Source organism: Narcine bancroftii, chromosome 3, assembly GCF_036971445.1.
Source record: "Narcine bancroftii isolate sNarBan1 chromosome 3, sNarBan1.hap1, whole genome shotgun sequence".
NCBI lineage: Eukaryota > Metazoa > Chordata > Chondrichthyes > Torpediniformes > Narcinidae > Narcine > Narcine bancroftii.
In genome coordinates, this window is record NC_091471.1 from 313,405,369 (window position 1) to 313,422,459 (window position 17,091).

General features: G+C 42.6%; 1 long non-coding RNA gene across 1 annotated transcript in view; it reads right to left on the minus strand.

The window, feature by feature from the left end:
• Window positions 1–473: 473 nt before the first annotated feature.
• The window catches only part of LOC138759068 (uncharacterized), a 217,247-nt gene continuing 200,629 nt past the window's right edge, over window positions 474–17,091 (minus strand). The window contains exon 4 of the long non-coding RNA XR_011354626.1: window positions 474–1,044. This is a non-coding gene — a long non-coding RNA (uncharacterized lncRNA). The remainder of the gene's footprint in view (window positions 1,045–17,091) is intronic.

The following is a 17,091-nucleotide window of genomic DNA, read 5'->3' on the forward strand; positions in this document are numbered from 1 at the left end:
TAAAGAGTCTAGCCATCCCACATCAGTCCGAAGTTGCCACGTCTGAACATGGGCATGGGCAGATTCACGTTGAAACATTGAAGCAGTGTCTTTTAACCACCCGACTTTTGTAAGCATTGTCCTGACGAAGTCTGTGAGAGACACTGCCTTCAGCAGCGAACAAGTAGCAGTAGTCAGGCGGTTCCGTTGAATTGTGGCTAGTATCTGATGTCCTCTTCAGCCCCGAACCCTAGGGCCACCGATCTCCGAAGGCTGTTTGGAGCCTGATATTAAAGTGTCAAGCAGCTCACGTTGTTGGAAACTGGTGCTCCCCTTCACGGGGTGATGAAAAGAGACCAAGCTGGGGGGGATTGTTTCTTGTGATTTAACTGTGTGTTGCAGCTTGTCTGCTAACATTAGCAGATGTATCATTGAACTTGTGAGTTGCAGCCTGTCTGTGTACATTAGTATATGTATTAACTCTCTCTCTCTGCTACATGTACAATCCTGACTACCATTCTGTCTGTCTTTGTCCCACCATGTCCTTTGTGCTATCGCCTCAAAACTCCTGTCTTTAATACCTGTGTAGGCTAAGATACAAATTAGATGTACTCCACTAAAGCTGTTCAGTTCCCCTGGTCTGTATTGGAATCCCTTGTTAACCCATATCCCACTATGACTATACATTAAATCCATGCCCTGTCTACATTCTAAAGGAGCACAATTGTAACCTCTGCTGCCCCTATTCCAGGGGGACTTAAAACATAGCGAGTAATGAAGTGACATAAACAGTTAACAAACAATACCCCAATAAATGAATAAACAGTTAAAAAAAATAAACAGTTAAAAATACAACAATAAATGTATAAACAGTTAAAAAAATACAACAATAAATGTAACATTACGGCACTTTGTCACGGCGCAGTGTAAGTTTCAGGTCTGAAGGATGAGGAACTGCACGCCAGGTTGAGGGTTGAATCTGTGTGTCGTGATGTTGTGGTTCAGAAGCTGGTTTAATTCTTTGAATGTGGGTCCAGCCTTTCTCTCTTGTTCTTACTGCGGTGTCTGTAATTAAAAGTACACAGAAGGGACCATCCCAGGCAGGTTTTAGTTGATCCTCTTGCCATGCTTTTACATATAACCAATCACTAGATTTTAATAAAATGAATAACAATCTGACTTTCCTTTGTGTTAGTGTAAAAATTGTAAAATGAAACACAAACCATATTTGCATGGGTTTTGAATATGTTAGACCTTATTAAAATGCAGTTGGAGCTGCTTGTCTGTATGGGGCACAACCCTCCAATTTGTTAGAGTGAGTACATAACAGACATTGCAGCACAAGAGCCCCTGCAAGAGAACTTGAAACATATTCAACCTTTAGTTCTGCCTTAAGTAAAATGCCTTGTGCCACAGCTCACAGGAGCTGGCCTTATTTAAAACAGTCTGTAAAACAGGCACCAAAAAAAGTTAAAAGATGTTCTTATGAAGATTGCACACACAATCATTTAAGTACAGGCTAGTTTCTATTATATTCCACTTAAAAGTTCTGCTGCATGAATCCTGGAGCTTGTGGAGTCATTATTGAATCAAGAAATATTGGTGCCATGCCAATCTCATTCTAACATGCCAATTTCTCCAGTCCTTAAGTCAAGATGTACTGAATAGCATCTGGTACAAGATCTGTGAGTTCTTAATGATATTATTATTCTTATGCACCCAATTGTTCTGAACGATGCCACCAATTTAAATCATATTCCACCTATTGCAGTACTCACACAGCACCATAGACCAGTTCGCAGGTTTATTTCTCCATTAAGCATGATGCTGAACCAAGCCACGAAAGACCCCAACAATGAAGACGCTGTTTACATCCGGTACCGCACGGATGGCAGTCTCTTCAATCTGAGGCGCCTGCAAGCTCACACCAAGACACAAGAGAAACTTGTCCGTGAACTACTCTTTGCAGATGATGCCGCTTTAGTTGCCCATTCAGAGCCAGCTCTTCAGCGCTTGACGTCCTGCTTTGCGGAAACTGCCAAAATGTTTGGCCTGGAAGTCAGCCTGAAGAAAACTGAGGTCCTCCATCAGCCAGCTCCCCACCATGACTACCAGCCCCCCCACATCTCCATCGGGCACACAAAACTCAAAACGGTCAACCAGTTTACCTATCTCGGCTGCACCATTTCATCAGATGCAAGGATCGACAATGAGATAGACAACAGACTCGCCAAGGCAAATAGCGCCTTTGGAAGACTACACAAAAGAGTCTTGAAAAACAACCAACTGAAAAACCTCATAAAGATAAGCGTATACAGAGCCGTTGTCATACCTACACTCCTGTTCGGCTCCGAATCATGGGTCCTCTACCAGCACCACCTACGGCTCCTAGAACGCTTCCACCAGCGTTGTCTCCGCTCCATCCTCAACATCCATTGGAGCGCTTACACCCCTAATGTTGAAGTACTCGAGATGGCAGAGGTCGACAGCATCGAGTCCACACTGCTGAAGATCCAGCTGCTCTGGATGGGTCACGTCTCCAGAATGGAGGACCATCGCCTTCCCAAGATCGTGTTATATGGCGAGCTCTCCACTGGCCACCGTGACAGAGGTGCACCAAAGAAAAGGTACAAGGACTGCCTAAAGAAATCTCTTGGTGCCTGCCACATTGACCACCGCCAGTGGGCTAATAACGCCTCAAACCGTGCATCTTGGCGCCTCACAGTTTGGCGGGCAGCAACCTCCTTTGAAGAAGACCGCAGAGCCCACCTCACTGACAAAAGGCAAAGGAGGAAAAACCCAACACCCAACCCCAACCAACCAATTTTCCCTTGCAACCGCTGCAATCGTGTCTGCCTGTCCCGCATCGGACTTGTCAGCCACAAACGAGCCTGCAGCTGACGTGGACTTTTTACCCCCTCCATAAATCTTCGTCCGCGAAGCCAAGCCAAAGAAAAAAAAAGCTGAATCCAGTTGCGCAGGGTTTACCTCCGTGATTATTTACAATGTAACTTCCGCACTACCGGATTTAAATATAAACCTGATGAATGGGGGAAAGTTATCATGAATTAAATAACAGCGGCAATACAGAGAAATTGTGCCGAGGCATTAATTTCACTCCGGAGGAAAATGCACCAGAGAAATGAATGATTAAACTTATAGGAATCCCCATAGGAATCCCCAGAGGTATCTTTATTCTCCAGAGGTGGGTGATCTTTCAAATCACGGACCTTGACTGCTGAATGTGTAGAAGAAATACCTCTAACTGCAAGACAAGAGCCTGAAGCCTCAATTTCAAGTGCCACAGTGCACTTAAAGGGACATGCACACTCCCCTTTCAACTGGCTGATCCAGCCACTTTACACATCAGATCCTTTCTTTATCTCACATACACTTAAAGTTAAGATGTATAGAACTCACCCTATTTGCGCAAACATTTCTCCCTGCAAATGTTATAACATCACTCAACTCTCAGGTACTCCCTGTGCAAAATCACATTTGAATACAATTTATTTCATAAATTGGAATTAACTGGTAGTTAAATTCGCTAATTCTACAGTATTGAAAAACGATCATTTATGACATTTAATTTTTAGCATGAATTTTAATCAATATTGGTCAGTGACTGAAGTGGGAAGTCATGATTTATGAAATTATCTCTGGTCTCTTCTCTCCCACTCCCGACGCTTCTCCCAACATTCAGGAGCTGGCACACAGTCCCTGCCTTTTCCATGTTACTCATCTACTATTCCTTTAACTGCTTGCATCAAAATGTTAGCCTTTGCTTTCTGCTTATCCTCAGATGTCTGGACAAATGCTTTTTGTGTGATCTGTAGAAGCTGGGTTATTCCCTGCTCATGCCAATTTTCTGTCTTTTGTAATTTTCTCCTAATGTCTGGGGCTGAGTTGGTAACAAAACCTGTTAGTACCAATTGTTCCCCTGCTGGGGATTCTATGTCGAGACCCCCATATTGTATATATATTTGGTCCCAAAAATTGGTCTAACTGTTCGGCACATCCCTGGGGATCTTCTATCAGGGAGGTCAGTTCTTTCTTAAAGTTACGCACTTCAGTACTGGTCAGGGGCACATTTACGAAACCGAGACCCTCTCCCATGGGAACTTCCCGCCGTGGTCTCATCCAATTGGTTTCTGGCTTATTAGGTCTGGGTTCCTGCTCCCTGGGAAATGAATCAAAGGGTTCTGCCCTTTCTTCCTGAAGAGTCTCACGCTGTTCTGAATTAAAGTTACCTCTCTCTCCTGCCAACAGAGGTGGTAATCGAGTGCTTTGTGAGCAAGTTATCATACCACTCCTGCTCTCTTCTCTCTTCTCTAGTGGTGGGGGAGGTGGGGAAGGTGCAGAAGGGTAGGTCATAGGAGGGGAAGGAAAGATAGGAGCCGGCATAGGAGGAACATAGGGTGGAGGGAGGGAATGTAACACATCCCAACCCTGTGATTCAGGGACAAGAGGTTCCTCCTCTCTCTTATCCCTGAATTCTTTCTCATTCAAAACCAGCTGTTCAATGGATCCCTTGAGCCAGCAGGCTGCATATTCCCTGCTCTCAACATTGTCTTTCTGGTTTTGATAGAGCCATAGGTTCAAAGCTTTACACATCCATTCATCCTCGGATCCGAATTTTGGCCAGTACACGGAGCTCCCTTTAACCAGGTATTTAACCCATTCAATACAACAATACCTGACCATCGTCAGTTTCTCTTTACCACGGGTCTTTCCTGTGCCCCACTCAGATAACATCAACCCAAGCGGGCTGTACGTAGCTATCTGGTGTTCACATCCTGTACCAGGACTCTCCTCTTTGCTACCCATTATTCCCATGCTTATAAACAAGTAAAATACTCTTACCGAGTTCTAGTAGTACTGCTCTAGTGCGCTTCCTTCCATCGTTTGTTCTCAATGCCTCTTCTCGGATATCACTCGCTTCTTCCACTGACCAGCCACCCGTCGCCCGTGAGTCCAGCTGAATCAGCCGGGGTGCACCTACTCTCGTCGTCGGGGCACTCTGTCAGTGGAGGGAGTGTGATCCCGGACGAACCCCCATTTGTTAGAAATTAAAGTACCTTTAAAGAAATTGCTCGAGACAAAAATTGAGAACAAAGAACATTTATTACTACAACAATGCAAAGTTGGGTGCTTCCCCTTACCCTGGGAATACACACATACACTGGGGCTCACCCAACTTTTATACAGTCAATTTCAGTATCAGAGTGCCCTCCCCCTTACATTCTTCTGCCCCCTGGATGGGTTTGGCATAGGCAATCCTTCCTGCCTACGTGCAGTTTCAGTACACTTGGAGGACCAGGGGGTATCCTGTGGGTGCCCCATCATGTCATTGTCCTTATTCACACCTTCCTGATTCTCTGGGCTACAGTCTCTTGATATGCAGAGTTGACTCATTCTATCTAGGGTTGGCTAATTTCATATGTATAAATCTGTGTAAGGTTAGCTAATTAGAAATGTATGACTTGGTACTTCTGTCCAGGGCTAGGAGACCCTTATCTGATCCAGACTACCTCAACTTCCTACATTCTATTGTACCTTACCATTCCTTATCTTAGTCCTATGGTCTTGTCACAAAGACTAGAAGATTCTTATGTTAATTGTGCTGACTCTGCTTTCCTGCATCCTAAGCCCCAAGCTTATCCTGTTTGAACTGGTTACAGCCATTTACTGATGAACTTTAGTTTCTTCCATGTTCATAATTTTAGATCAATTTTCCCATCTCTCACACTCTGGTGAGTGGAGTGTGTAATAGTTTGAAACTTGAACCTCTCTATTTCAGAAGACAATTTACTGTCATGTAATTAAAAGGTGTCATATCACACAAAATTGCTTTTTTCCTGCTGAGAGGCAGACAGATTCGCCATTGGCAGAAATTGCCTGAAATGCCTCTTGCACTCAGAGAAAGAAGCAAGAGTCGTCTTCTCCCCCCAACCTCCACCCTGAAACCTGGGCCAAGACACTGAGGGTTTGTGGATTCTCTTTCAATGCTCACAGACCAATCCAAGTCATTGGCAATGTGAGCTCCTGTTTTTAACCTCTGACATGATTAGGAACCATTTAACATCCAATAGTATCCCGTCTGATACCTGATACCCTTTTAGCCAGTTTGGAACCAGCCTCTAGCAATCCATGACCTAATGTGAGTCCCATGACTGCTTTCTCCAGAAGCTCAAAGCCTGCGTGGGTTCCTCTCCTCAAATTACCAACAGCCTGTCACCTATGTGGGACCTTCAGCTGCAGAAACCCTCAATGGTCTGCTTCCATGGACCTTGACCATTGGATTGAATCCTCTGCTTCTCAGTTGTTGATGGTGTGTGGTCTTCCTGTTTTCTGATGCCCTGTGTTAGACCTCCGCTTCCCCAGAGATCGTGGTGGTGAGGAAATCTAACACATCTAAATAAAAATGTTACAACTTAGAGGAGAATCTCGCATGTGTAGAAGGACGGAAAGAGCATTATTACAAATTGAAGCCTAATATTTGAATATTCAGGTGTCAAATTTGCAAAAGCATAGAGTATATATTTCTCAAGCTATATGTAATTTTTTTCAAAAGGAATATAACTTTAAATTTTTGCATGTCATCTTGGCATCCCAAAAAATATATCTGATTTCCAAATAAGTGCAATATATTTCCTCATCTCCGCTAACACTTATTTAACAAATTTCAATTGATATATTAATAGTTTTAATTTGGGCCTTGTTCCTTCAATATTTCCCAATAAAATTAAGGTTGAATTTTGCGAAAAAATAACTCCTGTAACTTGTTCCAAAAAATTTGTAATTCTCCCCAAAAAGATCTTGCATTAGGACAAAGCTAAATTGAATGCAAGAAAAACATTGATTTGATAATTCTGATTTTATTCTATTCAATTTCTCTAGTGTAAGAAGTAACTGTAGAAGAAAAACCAGTTGTGAATTCCTTCCTCACTGCTGCAGTGTGGAACTCTGGTCAATGGATCCAAAATGCTGAGTTGAAGAAAATTAATACAACTCCCCAATATCATGTGATCTCTTGCCAAATCAGCTTCTTGTAGAGCTTTTCAAATCCAACTGCTTGAGTCACCTGACTCCAGGTGCAGCTTTCAGATAAAATCCTTGCTGACATCTGCTACATGACTGATGTAAAAATAATTATACTGAACTAATTTATATCTTACATTGAGATCCTTATATGGATCTGCCCATATTTGCCAATCGATTACAATGTTCAGATCCATTTCCCACCTTTGTCTCGACTTAAGAATTCCTCATTTAAAAGTTCCTACTTGTAATAAAGAGGACATCATGGAAGTAAATTTTTTAACAATTCCTCTTTGTAAGGAATTTCTATTTCAGTACAACATGGTTGTTCCTAACTTATCCTTCAAATATGCTCTTCATTGGAAATACCAAAAAAGATTGCTATGAGTTATATGATATTTATTTCTCAGTTGCTCAAAGGACATTAATTGGCCCCTTTCATAACAATCTTCAACATTCATAATCCCCTTACAAAACTAGATATCCAGAAATTGACGCTCCTTTGAAAATGATCCGAGGATTTTAAATCAAAGTTATTCTGGGTGATGTACATCCACTTACACCAAATTCATCATTTATTTTATTCCATATATGTTTCAAAAATGGTGTATCTCTACCACCAACCATTAATTTCAATTCCCACTTGTATATAAATTCTTCTACTTTTCTCTCTCTTATTTTATGGTAATTTTTCCCTTTCAAAGTAAGAAGCAAGATATCTCATTTGAGCTGCTCGATAACAATTTTTTTTAAATTAGGAAGCTGTGGTCCTTTCAAGGCAGAATTTTCACTGGGTCACATAACATGGGATTCAATTGGAAATTAATGGAGAAAATTCTTAGAGATAGTACTTATAAACATCTGGATAGATAGGGTCTGATCAGGAGCACTCAACATGGATTTGTGGGAGGAAGGTCATGTTTGACCAATCTGATTGAATTTTTTGAAGAGGTGACTAGGAATGTGGATGAGGGTAGCGCAGTGGATGTTGTCTATATGGACTTCAGTAAGGCCTTCGATAAGGTACCACATGGAAGGTTAGTTAGGAAGGTGCAGTCTTTAGGTATAAATTTTAAGATAGTCAAATGGATTGAACATTGGCTGAAAGGGAGAGGCCAGAGAGTGGTAGTGGATAATTGTCTGTCAGGTTGGAGGCCGGTGACCAGTGGTGTGCCTCAAGGATCTGTATTGGGCCCATTGTTGTTCGTTATATACATTAATGATCTAGATGATGGGGTGGTAAATTGGATTAGTAAATATGCAGACGATACTAAGATAGGTGGAATAGTGGATAATGAAGAAGGTTTTCAAGGATTGCAGAGGGATTTGGGCTGCTTAGAAAAGTGGGCTGAAAAATGGCAGATGGAATTTAATGCTGATAAGTGTGAGGTGCTTCATTTTGGTAAGAAGAATCAGAATAGGACATACGTGGTAAATGGGAGAACATTGAGGAATACAGAAGAGCAGAAAGATTTAGGAGTAACGGTACATCGTTCCCTGAAGGTAGAAACTCACGTGAATAGGGTGGTGAAGAAGGCTTTTAGTATGCTGGTATTTATCAATCATTGCATGGAATATAGGAGTTGGGAGGTGATGTTGAGATTGTATAAGACGTTGGTGCGGCCTAATTTGGAGTTCTGTGTGCAGTTCTGGTCGCCTAATTATAGGAAGGATATAAACAGAGTGGAGAGAGTGCAGAGAAGGTTTACCAGAATGTTACCTGGGTTTAAGCATCTAGAGTATAGGGAGAGATTGGACTATTTAGGTCTTTATTTTTTGGAGTGTAGAAGGTTGAGAGGGGATTTGATAGAAGTATTTAAGATTATGAAAGGGATAGACAGAGTGGATGTGGATAGACTATTTCCGTTAAGAGGAGGAAAGATTAAAACAAGAGGACATGAGTTAAGAATTAAGGGGCAGAGGTTTAGAGGTAACATGAGGGGGAACTTCTTTACTCAGAGAGTGGTAGCCGTGTGGAATGATCTTCCGGGAGAAATAGTGGCGGAGGAGTCAATTGTATTATTTAAGAAAAGGTTGGACAGGTATATGGATGAGAAGAAGATGGAGGGTTATGGGCATTGTGCAGGGAGGTGGGACTAGAAAGGGGTGTTTGGTTCGGTGCGGACTAGAAGGGCCTAATGGCCTGTTTCCGTGCTGTAGTTGTTATGTTTTATGTTAGTACGTCCCACAGTGTAAACTTGTTGTGTGAGTAAATTATACAGTGTGACCTTGTTTTGTGAGTGATTCCCACCATGTAAACTTGTTATGTGTCTGAGTTTCACAGTGTAACCTTGTAATTTTGCTAAATTCGATATTATAAAAGTTATATTAGTGAGTTCCTCAGTGCAAATTTTTTAGGTGAGTGTGTTCCACAGTGTGAGTGAGTCCCACCATTTGAGCTTGTAATATATGAGTTTCAAAGTGTGATGTTGTAATGGAAGTGAATTCCACTGTGTCAACCCGTCTAGTTAGTGAACCTCAGAGTGTAACAATGGTATAGAGTGAGTTTGACAGTGTGACATTGTTATGTGTTAGATTCCCACCATGTAAACTTGTTATGTAGTAAGTGAGTTTCACAGTGTTACCTTTTAACTTCGCTAAATTCGATACTGAAAATGTTATGTTAGTGAGATCTTCAGTGTAACCTATTTAGGTGAGTGAGTTCCACAGTATAACCGTGTTATGTGAGTGAGTTCCACAGTGTAAACGTCATGTGAGTGAGTTCCACAGTATAATCTTGTTTAGTTAGTGAAACCCATATTCTAAACTATATGTTAGTGTGTCCCACAGTGTAAACATGTTGTGTGAGTAATTTACACAGTGTGACCTTGTTTTGTGAGCGATTCCCACCATGTAAACTTGTTATTTGTCTGAGTTTCACAGTGTAACCTTGTAATTTTGCTAAATTCGATATTGAACATGTTATGTTAGTGAGTTCCTCAATGAAACATGTTTAGGTGAGTGTGTTCCACAGTGTAACCGTGTTATTTTGGAGAGTTCCACAGTATAATTTTGGGTACTTAGGGCATCCCATATTGTAAACTTTATGTTAGTGAGTCCCACAGTGTAAATTTGTTATGTGAGTAATTTTCACAGTGTGACCTTATTATGTGCGTCCCACAAATTGACCTTATTATGTGAGAAATTCCCACAGAGTAAACTTGTAATGTCAGTGAGTTTGAAAGTGTGACATTGTTATGGAAGAGATTTCCACAGTGTCAACCTTTCTACTTAGTGAGTCTCAGGGTGTAACATTGGTATGGAGTGTGTTCGACAGTGTGACATTTTATGTGTGAGATTCCCAAGGTGTAAATTTATTATGTGGGTGAGTTTCACGGTGTAACCTTGTAATTTTGCTAAATTCAGTATTGAAAATGTTATGTTAGTGAGTTCCTCAGTGCAACTTTTTTAGGTGAGTGTGTTCAACAGTGTGAGTGAGACTCACCATTTGACCTTGTAGTGTCAGTGAGTTTGAAAGTGTGACATTGTTATGGAAGTGAATTCCACAGTGTCAACCTGTCTAGTTAGTGGGCCTCAGAGTGTAACATTGGTATAGAGTGAGTTTGACAGTGTGACATTGTTATGTGTGAGAGTCCCACCATGTAAACTTGTTATGTATCTGAGTTTCACAGTGTTACCTTTTAATTTCGCTAAATTCGATTTTGAAAATGTGATGTTAATGAGTTCCTCAGTGTAACCTTTTTAGGTGAGTGAGTCCCACGGTATAAACTTGTTATGGGAGTCACTTACACAGTGTGACCTTATTATGTGCGTCCCACAAATTCACCTTATTATGTGAGAGATTCCCATAGTGCAAACTTGTTATGTGAGTGAGTTTGAAAGTGTAACATTGTTATCGAAGTGATTTCCATAGTGTCAACCTTTCTACTTAGTGAGTATCAGGGTGTAACATTGGTATGGAGTGTGTTCGACAGTGTGACATTGTTATATGTGAGATTCCCACCGTGTAAACTTGTTATGTGTGTGAGTTTCACAGTGTTACCTTGTATTTCGCTAAATTCGACATTGAAAATGATATGTTAGTGAATTCCTCAGTGTAACCTTTTTAGGTGAGTGAGTCCCACACTGTAAACTCTCCGCTGTAGCATTTCACATCTGGCATCTGGCACGAATTCCATTCCACATCTGGTATCTGTCCAGAAGATCATTCTACTCTGGCATCTCGCCGCTGTACCATTACACATCCAGCATCTATCATGAAGTCCATTCCACATCCGGATTCTCACAGAAGGACCATTCCACCTCCGGCATCTGGCAGGTGGACCATTCCACATCTGGCATCTGGCAGGTGGACCATTCCACATATGGCATCTGGCAGGCAGACCATGCCACATTTGGGCTTTTGCAGGTGGACAATTCCACCTCCGGGATCTGGCAAGCATACAATTCCACATTTGGCATCTGGCACGAATTATATTGTACATCCAGAGTCTCACATGAGGAACATTCCACCTCCGGCATCTGGCATATGTACCATTCCACATCCGGAATGTGTCAGAGGAACATTCCACATCCAGCATCTTCCAGGTGGACAATTCCACATCCATCATCTGTTAGGCTGAGCAGTCCAATTCAAGCAAATGGCAGGTAGATGATACCAGATTCAGCATCTTACAGGCAGACCATTCCACATCCAGCATCTGGAAGGTAGTCAATTCTAAATGCGACATCTCGCTGGCAGACCAGTCCACATCTGGCATCTATCAGGCAGACTAGTCAATATCTGGTATCAAGTGGGTGGGCAATGCCACATCTGGCATCTGGCAGGCTGACCACTCCACATCGTGCATCTGGGAAAAAAAAGAAAACCATTCTACATCTGGCATCTGGCAGCAAACCATTCCCCATCCTGCAACTGGCAGGTGGTCTATCACACTCCAGCATCAGCCAGGCAGACCATTCCATATCCAGCATCTGGCAGAGGACCATTCCACATCCTGCAACTGACAAGCATACCATTTCACATCCGGCATCTGGCACGAATTTCATTCCATATCCGGCATCCGTCCAAAAGATCATTCTACATCCGGCATCTCGCCGCTGTACCTTTACACGTCCGGCATCTGGTACAAAGTCCATTCCACATCCGGATTCTCACAGAAGGACCATTCCACCTTCGGCATCTCGCAGGTGGAACATTCCACATCTGGCGTCTCGCAGGTGGACAATTATACCTCCGACATCTTGCAGGTGGACAATTCCACATCTAGCATCTGGCACGAATTATATTGTACATCCACATTCTCACATGAGGACCATCTGGCAGATGTACCATTCCACATCCGGAATATGTCAGAGGAACATTCCACATCCAGCATCTTCCAGATGGACAATTCCACATCCATCATCTGTTAGGCTGAGCAGTCCATGTCCAGTAAATGGCAGGAAGATGATACCAGATTCAGCATCTTACTGGCAGACCATTCCACATCTAGCATCTGGCAGGTAGTCAATTCTAAATCCGGCATCTCACTGGCAGACCAGTCCAAATCTGGCATCTGGCAGGCCAACCACTCCACATTCAGTATCTGGCAGGAGTACCATTCCACATCTGGCATTTGGCAGCAAAAAAATCCACATCCGGCGATTGACAGTATAAATTTGTTATGTGAGTGAGTTCCACAGTGTAAACTTGTCATATGAGAGAGTTGCACAGTATAATTTTGTTTACTTAGTGTAACCATTTTTCCAAACTATATGTTAGTGTGTCCCACAGTGTAAAATTCTGTGAGTAATTTACATAGTGTGAGCTTGTTATGTGAGTGATTCCCACCATGTAAACTTGTTATGTGTCTGATTTTCACAGTGTAACCTTGTAATTTCGCAAAATTCGACATTGAAAATGTGATGTTAGTGAGTTCTTCAGTGTAACCTTTTTAGGTGAGTGAGTTCCACAGTATAACCTTGTTATGTGAGTGAGTTCCACAGTGTAACCGTGTTATGTGATTCAGTTCCACACTGTAAATTTGTCATGTGAGAGAGTTTCACAGTCCAATTTTGTTCACTTAGGGAATCCCATATTGTAAACTTCATGTAAGTGAGTCCCACAGTGTTAACTTGATTTGTGAATCATTTACACAGTGTGACCTTATTGTGAGTGATTCCCACCATGCAAACTTGTTATGTGTCTGAGTTTCACAGTGTAACCTTGTAATTTTGCTAAATTCGATATTGAAAAAGTTATGTTAGTGAGTCCCACAGTGTAAATTTGTTGTGTGAGTAATTTACACAGTGTGACCTTATTATGTGAGTCCCACAAATTGACCTTATTATGTGAGAGATTCCTAGAGTGTAAACTTGTTATGTGAGTGAGTTTGAAAGTGTGACATTGTTATCGAAGTGATTTCCATAGTGTCAACCTTTCTACTTTGTGAGTCTCAGGGTCTAACATTGGTATAGAGTGTGTTCGACAGTGTGACATTGTTATATGTGCAATGCCCACCGTGTAAACTTGTTATGTGTGTGAGTTTCACAGTGTTACCTTGTATTTCGCTAAATTCGACATTGAAAATGTAATGTTAGCGAATTCCTCAGTGTAACCTTTTTAGGTGAGTGAGTCGCACACTGTAAACTCGCCGCTGTACCTTTACACATCCAGCATCTGTCATGAAGTCCATTCCACATCCGGATTCTCACAGAAGGACCATTCCACCTCCGGCATCTGGCAGGTGGACCATTCCACATCTGGCATCTGGCAGGTGGACCATTCCACATCTGGCAGCTGGCAGGCAGACCATTCCAGATTTGGGCTTTTGCAGGTGGACAATTCCACCTCCGGGATCCGGCAAGCATACAATTCCACATCTGGCATCTGGCACGAATTATATTGTACATCCAGAGTCTCACGTGTGGAACATTCCACCTCCGTCATCTGGCAGATGTACCATTCCACATCCGGAATGTGTCAGAGGAACATTCCACATCCAGCATCTTCCAGGTAGACAATTCCACATCCATCATCTATTAGGCTGAGCAGTCCAATTCCAGCAAATGGCAGGAAGATGATACCAGATTCAGCATCTTACAGGCAGACCATTCCAAATCCAGCATCTGGAAGGTAGTCAAATCTAAATGAGGCATCTGGCTGGCAGACCAGTCCACATCTGGCATCTATCAGGCAGACTAGTCAATAACTGGCATCAAGTGTGTGGACAATGCTAGATCATGCATCTGGCAGGCCGACCACTCCACATCCTGCATCTGGGAAAAAAAAACCATACCACATCTGGCATCTGGCAGCAAACCATTCCGCATCGTGCAACTGGCAGGTGGTCTATTCCACTCCAGCATCAGCCAGGCAGACCATTCCATATCCAGCATCTGGCAGAGGACCATTCCACATCCTGCAACTGACAAGCATACCATTTCACATCTGGCATCTGGCACGAATTTCATTCCACATCCGGCATCTGTCCAGAAGATCATTCTACATCCGGCATCTCGCCGCTGTACCATTACACGTCCGGCATCTGGTACAAAGTCCATTCCACATCCGGATTCTCACAGAAGGGCCATTCCACCTCCGGCATCTGGCAGGTGTACAATTCAACATCTGGCTTCTCGCAGGTGGACAATTATACCTCCGACATCTTGCAGGTGCACAATTCCACATCTAGCAACTAGCATGAATTATATTGTACTACCACATTCTCACATGAGGACCATCTGTCAGATTAACCATTACACATCCGGAATGTGTCAGAGGAACATTCCACATCCAGCATCTTCCATATGGAAATTCCACATCTGGCATCTGTTAGGCTGAGCAGTCCATGTCCAGCAAATGGCAGGAAGATGATACCAGATTCAGCATCTTACAGGCAGACCATTCCATATCCAGCATCTGGCAGAGGACCATTCCACATCCTGCAACTGACAAGCATACCATTTCACATCTGGCATCAGGCACGAATTTCATTCCACATCCGGCATCTGTCCAGAAGATCATTCTACATCCGGCATCTCGCCGCTGTACCATTACACGTCCGGCATCTGGTACAAAGTCCATTCCACATCCGAATTCTCACAGAAGGACCATTCTACCTACGGCATCTAGCATTTGGACCATTCCACATCTGGCGTCTCGCAGGTGGACAATTATACCTCTGACATCTTGCAGGTGGACAATTCCACATCTGGCATCTGGCATGAATTATATTGCACTTCCACATTCTCACATGAGGACCATCTGGCAGATGTACCATTCCACATCCGGAACGTGTCAGAGGAAAATTCCACATCCAGCATCTACCAGATGGACAATTCCACATCTGGCATCTGTTAGGCTGAGCAGTCCATGTCCAGCAAATGGCAGGAAGATGATACCAGATTCAGCATCTTACAGGCAGACCATTCCACATCTGGCATTTGGCTGCAAACAAATCCACATCCGGCGATTGACAGTATAAATTTGTTATGTGAGTGAGTTCCACAGTGTCAACCTGTCTAGTTAGTGAGCCTCAGAGTGTAACATTGGTATAGAGTGAGTATAACTGTGTGACATTGTTATGTGTGAGATTCCCACAGTGTAAACTTGTTATGTGGGTGAGTTTCACAGTGTTACCTTGTAATTTTGCTAAATTCGATATTGAACATGTTATGTTAGTGAGTTCCTCAATGAAACATGTTTAGGTGAGTGTGTTCCACAGTGTAACCGTGTTATTTTGGAGAGTTCCACAGTGTAAATTTGTTATGTGAGTAATTTTCACAGTGTGACCTTATTATGTGAGTCCCACAAATTGACCTTATTATGTGAGAAATTCCCACAGAGTAAACTTGTAATGTCAGTGAGTTTGAAAGTGTGACATTGTTATGGAAGTGATTTCCACAGTGTCAATCTTTCTACTTAGTGAGTCTCAGGGTGTAACATTGGTATGGAGTGCGTTCGACAGTGTGACATTTTATGTGTGAGATTCCCAAGGTGTAAATTTGTTATGTGGGTGAATTTCACAGTGTAACCTTGTAATTTTGCTAAATTCAGTATTGAAAATGTTATGTTAGTGAGTTCCTCAGTGCAACTTTTTTAGGTGAGTGTGTTCCACAGTGTGAGTGAGTCTCACCATTTGACCTTGTAATATGAGAGAGTTTCAAAGTGTGACGATGTTATGGAAGTGAATTCCACAGTGTCAGCCTGTCTAGTTAGTGGGCCTCAGAGTGTAACATTGGTATAGAGTGAGTTTGACAGTGTGACATTGTTATGTGTGAGAGTCCCACCATGTAAACTTGTTATGTGTCTGAGGTTCACAGTGTTACCTTTTAATTTTGCTAAATTCGATATTGAAAATGTGATGTTAATGAGTACCTCAGTGTAACCTTTTTAGGTGAGTGAGTCCCACGGAATAAACTTGTTATGGGAGTCACTTACACAGTGTGACCTTATTATGTGAGTCCCAAAATTTGACCTTGTTGTGTGAGAGATTCCCACCATGTAAACTTGTTATGTGTCTGCGTTTCACAGTGTAACCTTGTAATTTTGCTAAAATCGATATTGAAAATGTTATGTTAGTGAATTCCTCAGTGTAACCTTTTTAGGTGAGTGAATCCCACAATGTAAACTCGGCGCTGTACAATTTCACATCTGGCATCTGGCACGAATTCCATTCCACATCCGGTATCTGTCCAGAAGATCATTCTACTCTGGCATCTCGCCGCTGTACCATTACACATCCAGCATCTGTCATGAAGTCCATTCCACATCCGGATTCTCACAGAAGGACTATTCTACCTCTGGCATCTGGCAGGTGCACCATTCCACATCTGGCATCTGGCAGGTGCACCATTCCACATCTGGCATCTGGCAGGCAGACCATTCCACATTTGGGCTTTTGCAGGTGGACAATTCAACCTCAGGGATCTGGCAAGCATACAATTCCACATCTGGCATCTGGCACGAATTATATTGTACATCCAGAGTCTCACATGAGGAACATTCCACCTCCGGCTTCTGGCAGATGTACCATTCCACATCCGGAATGTGTCAGAGGAACATTCCACATCCAGCATCTTCCAGGTGGACAATTCCACATCCATCATCTGTTAGGCAGAGCAGTC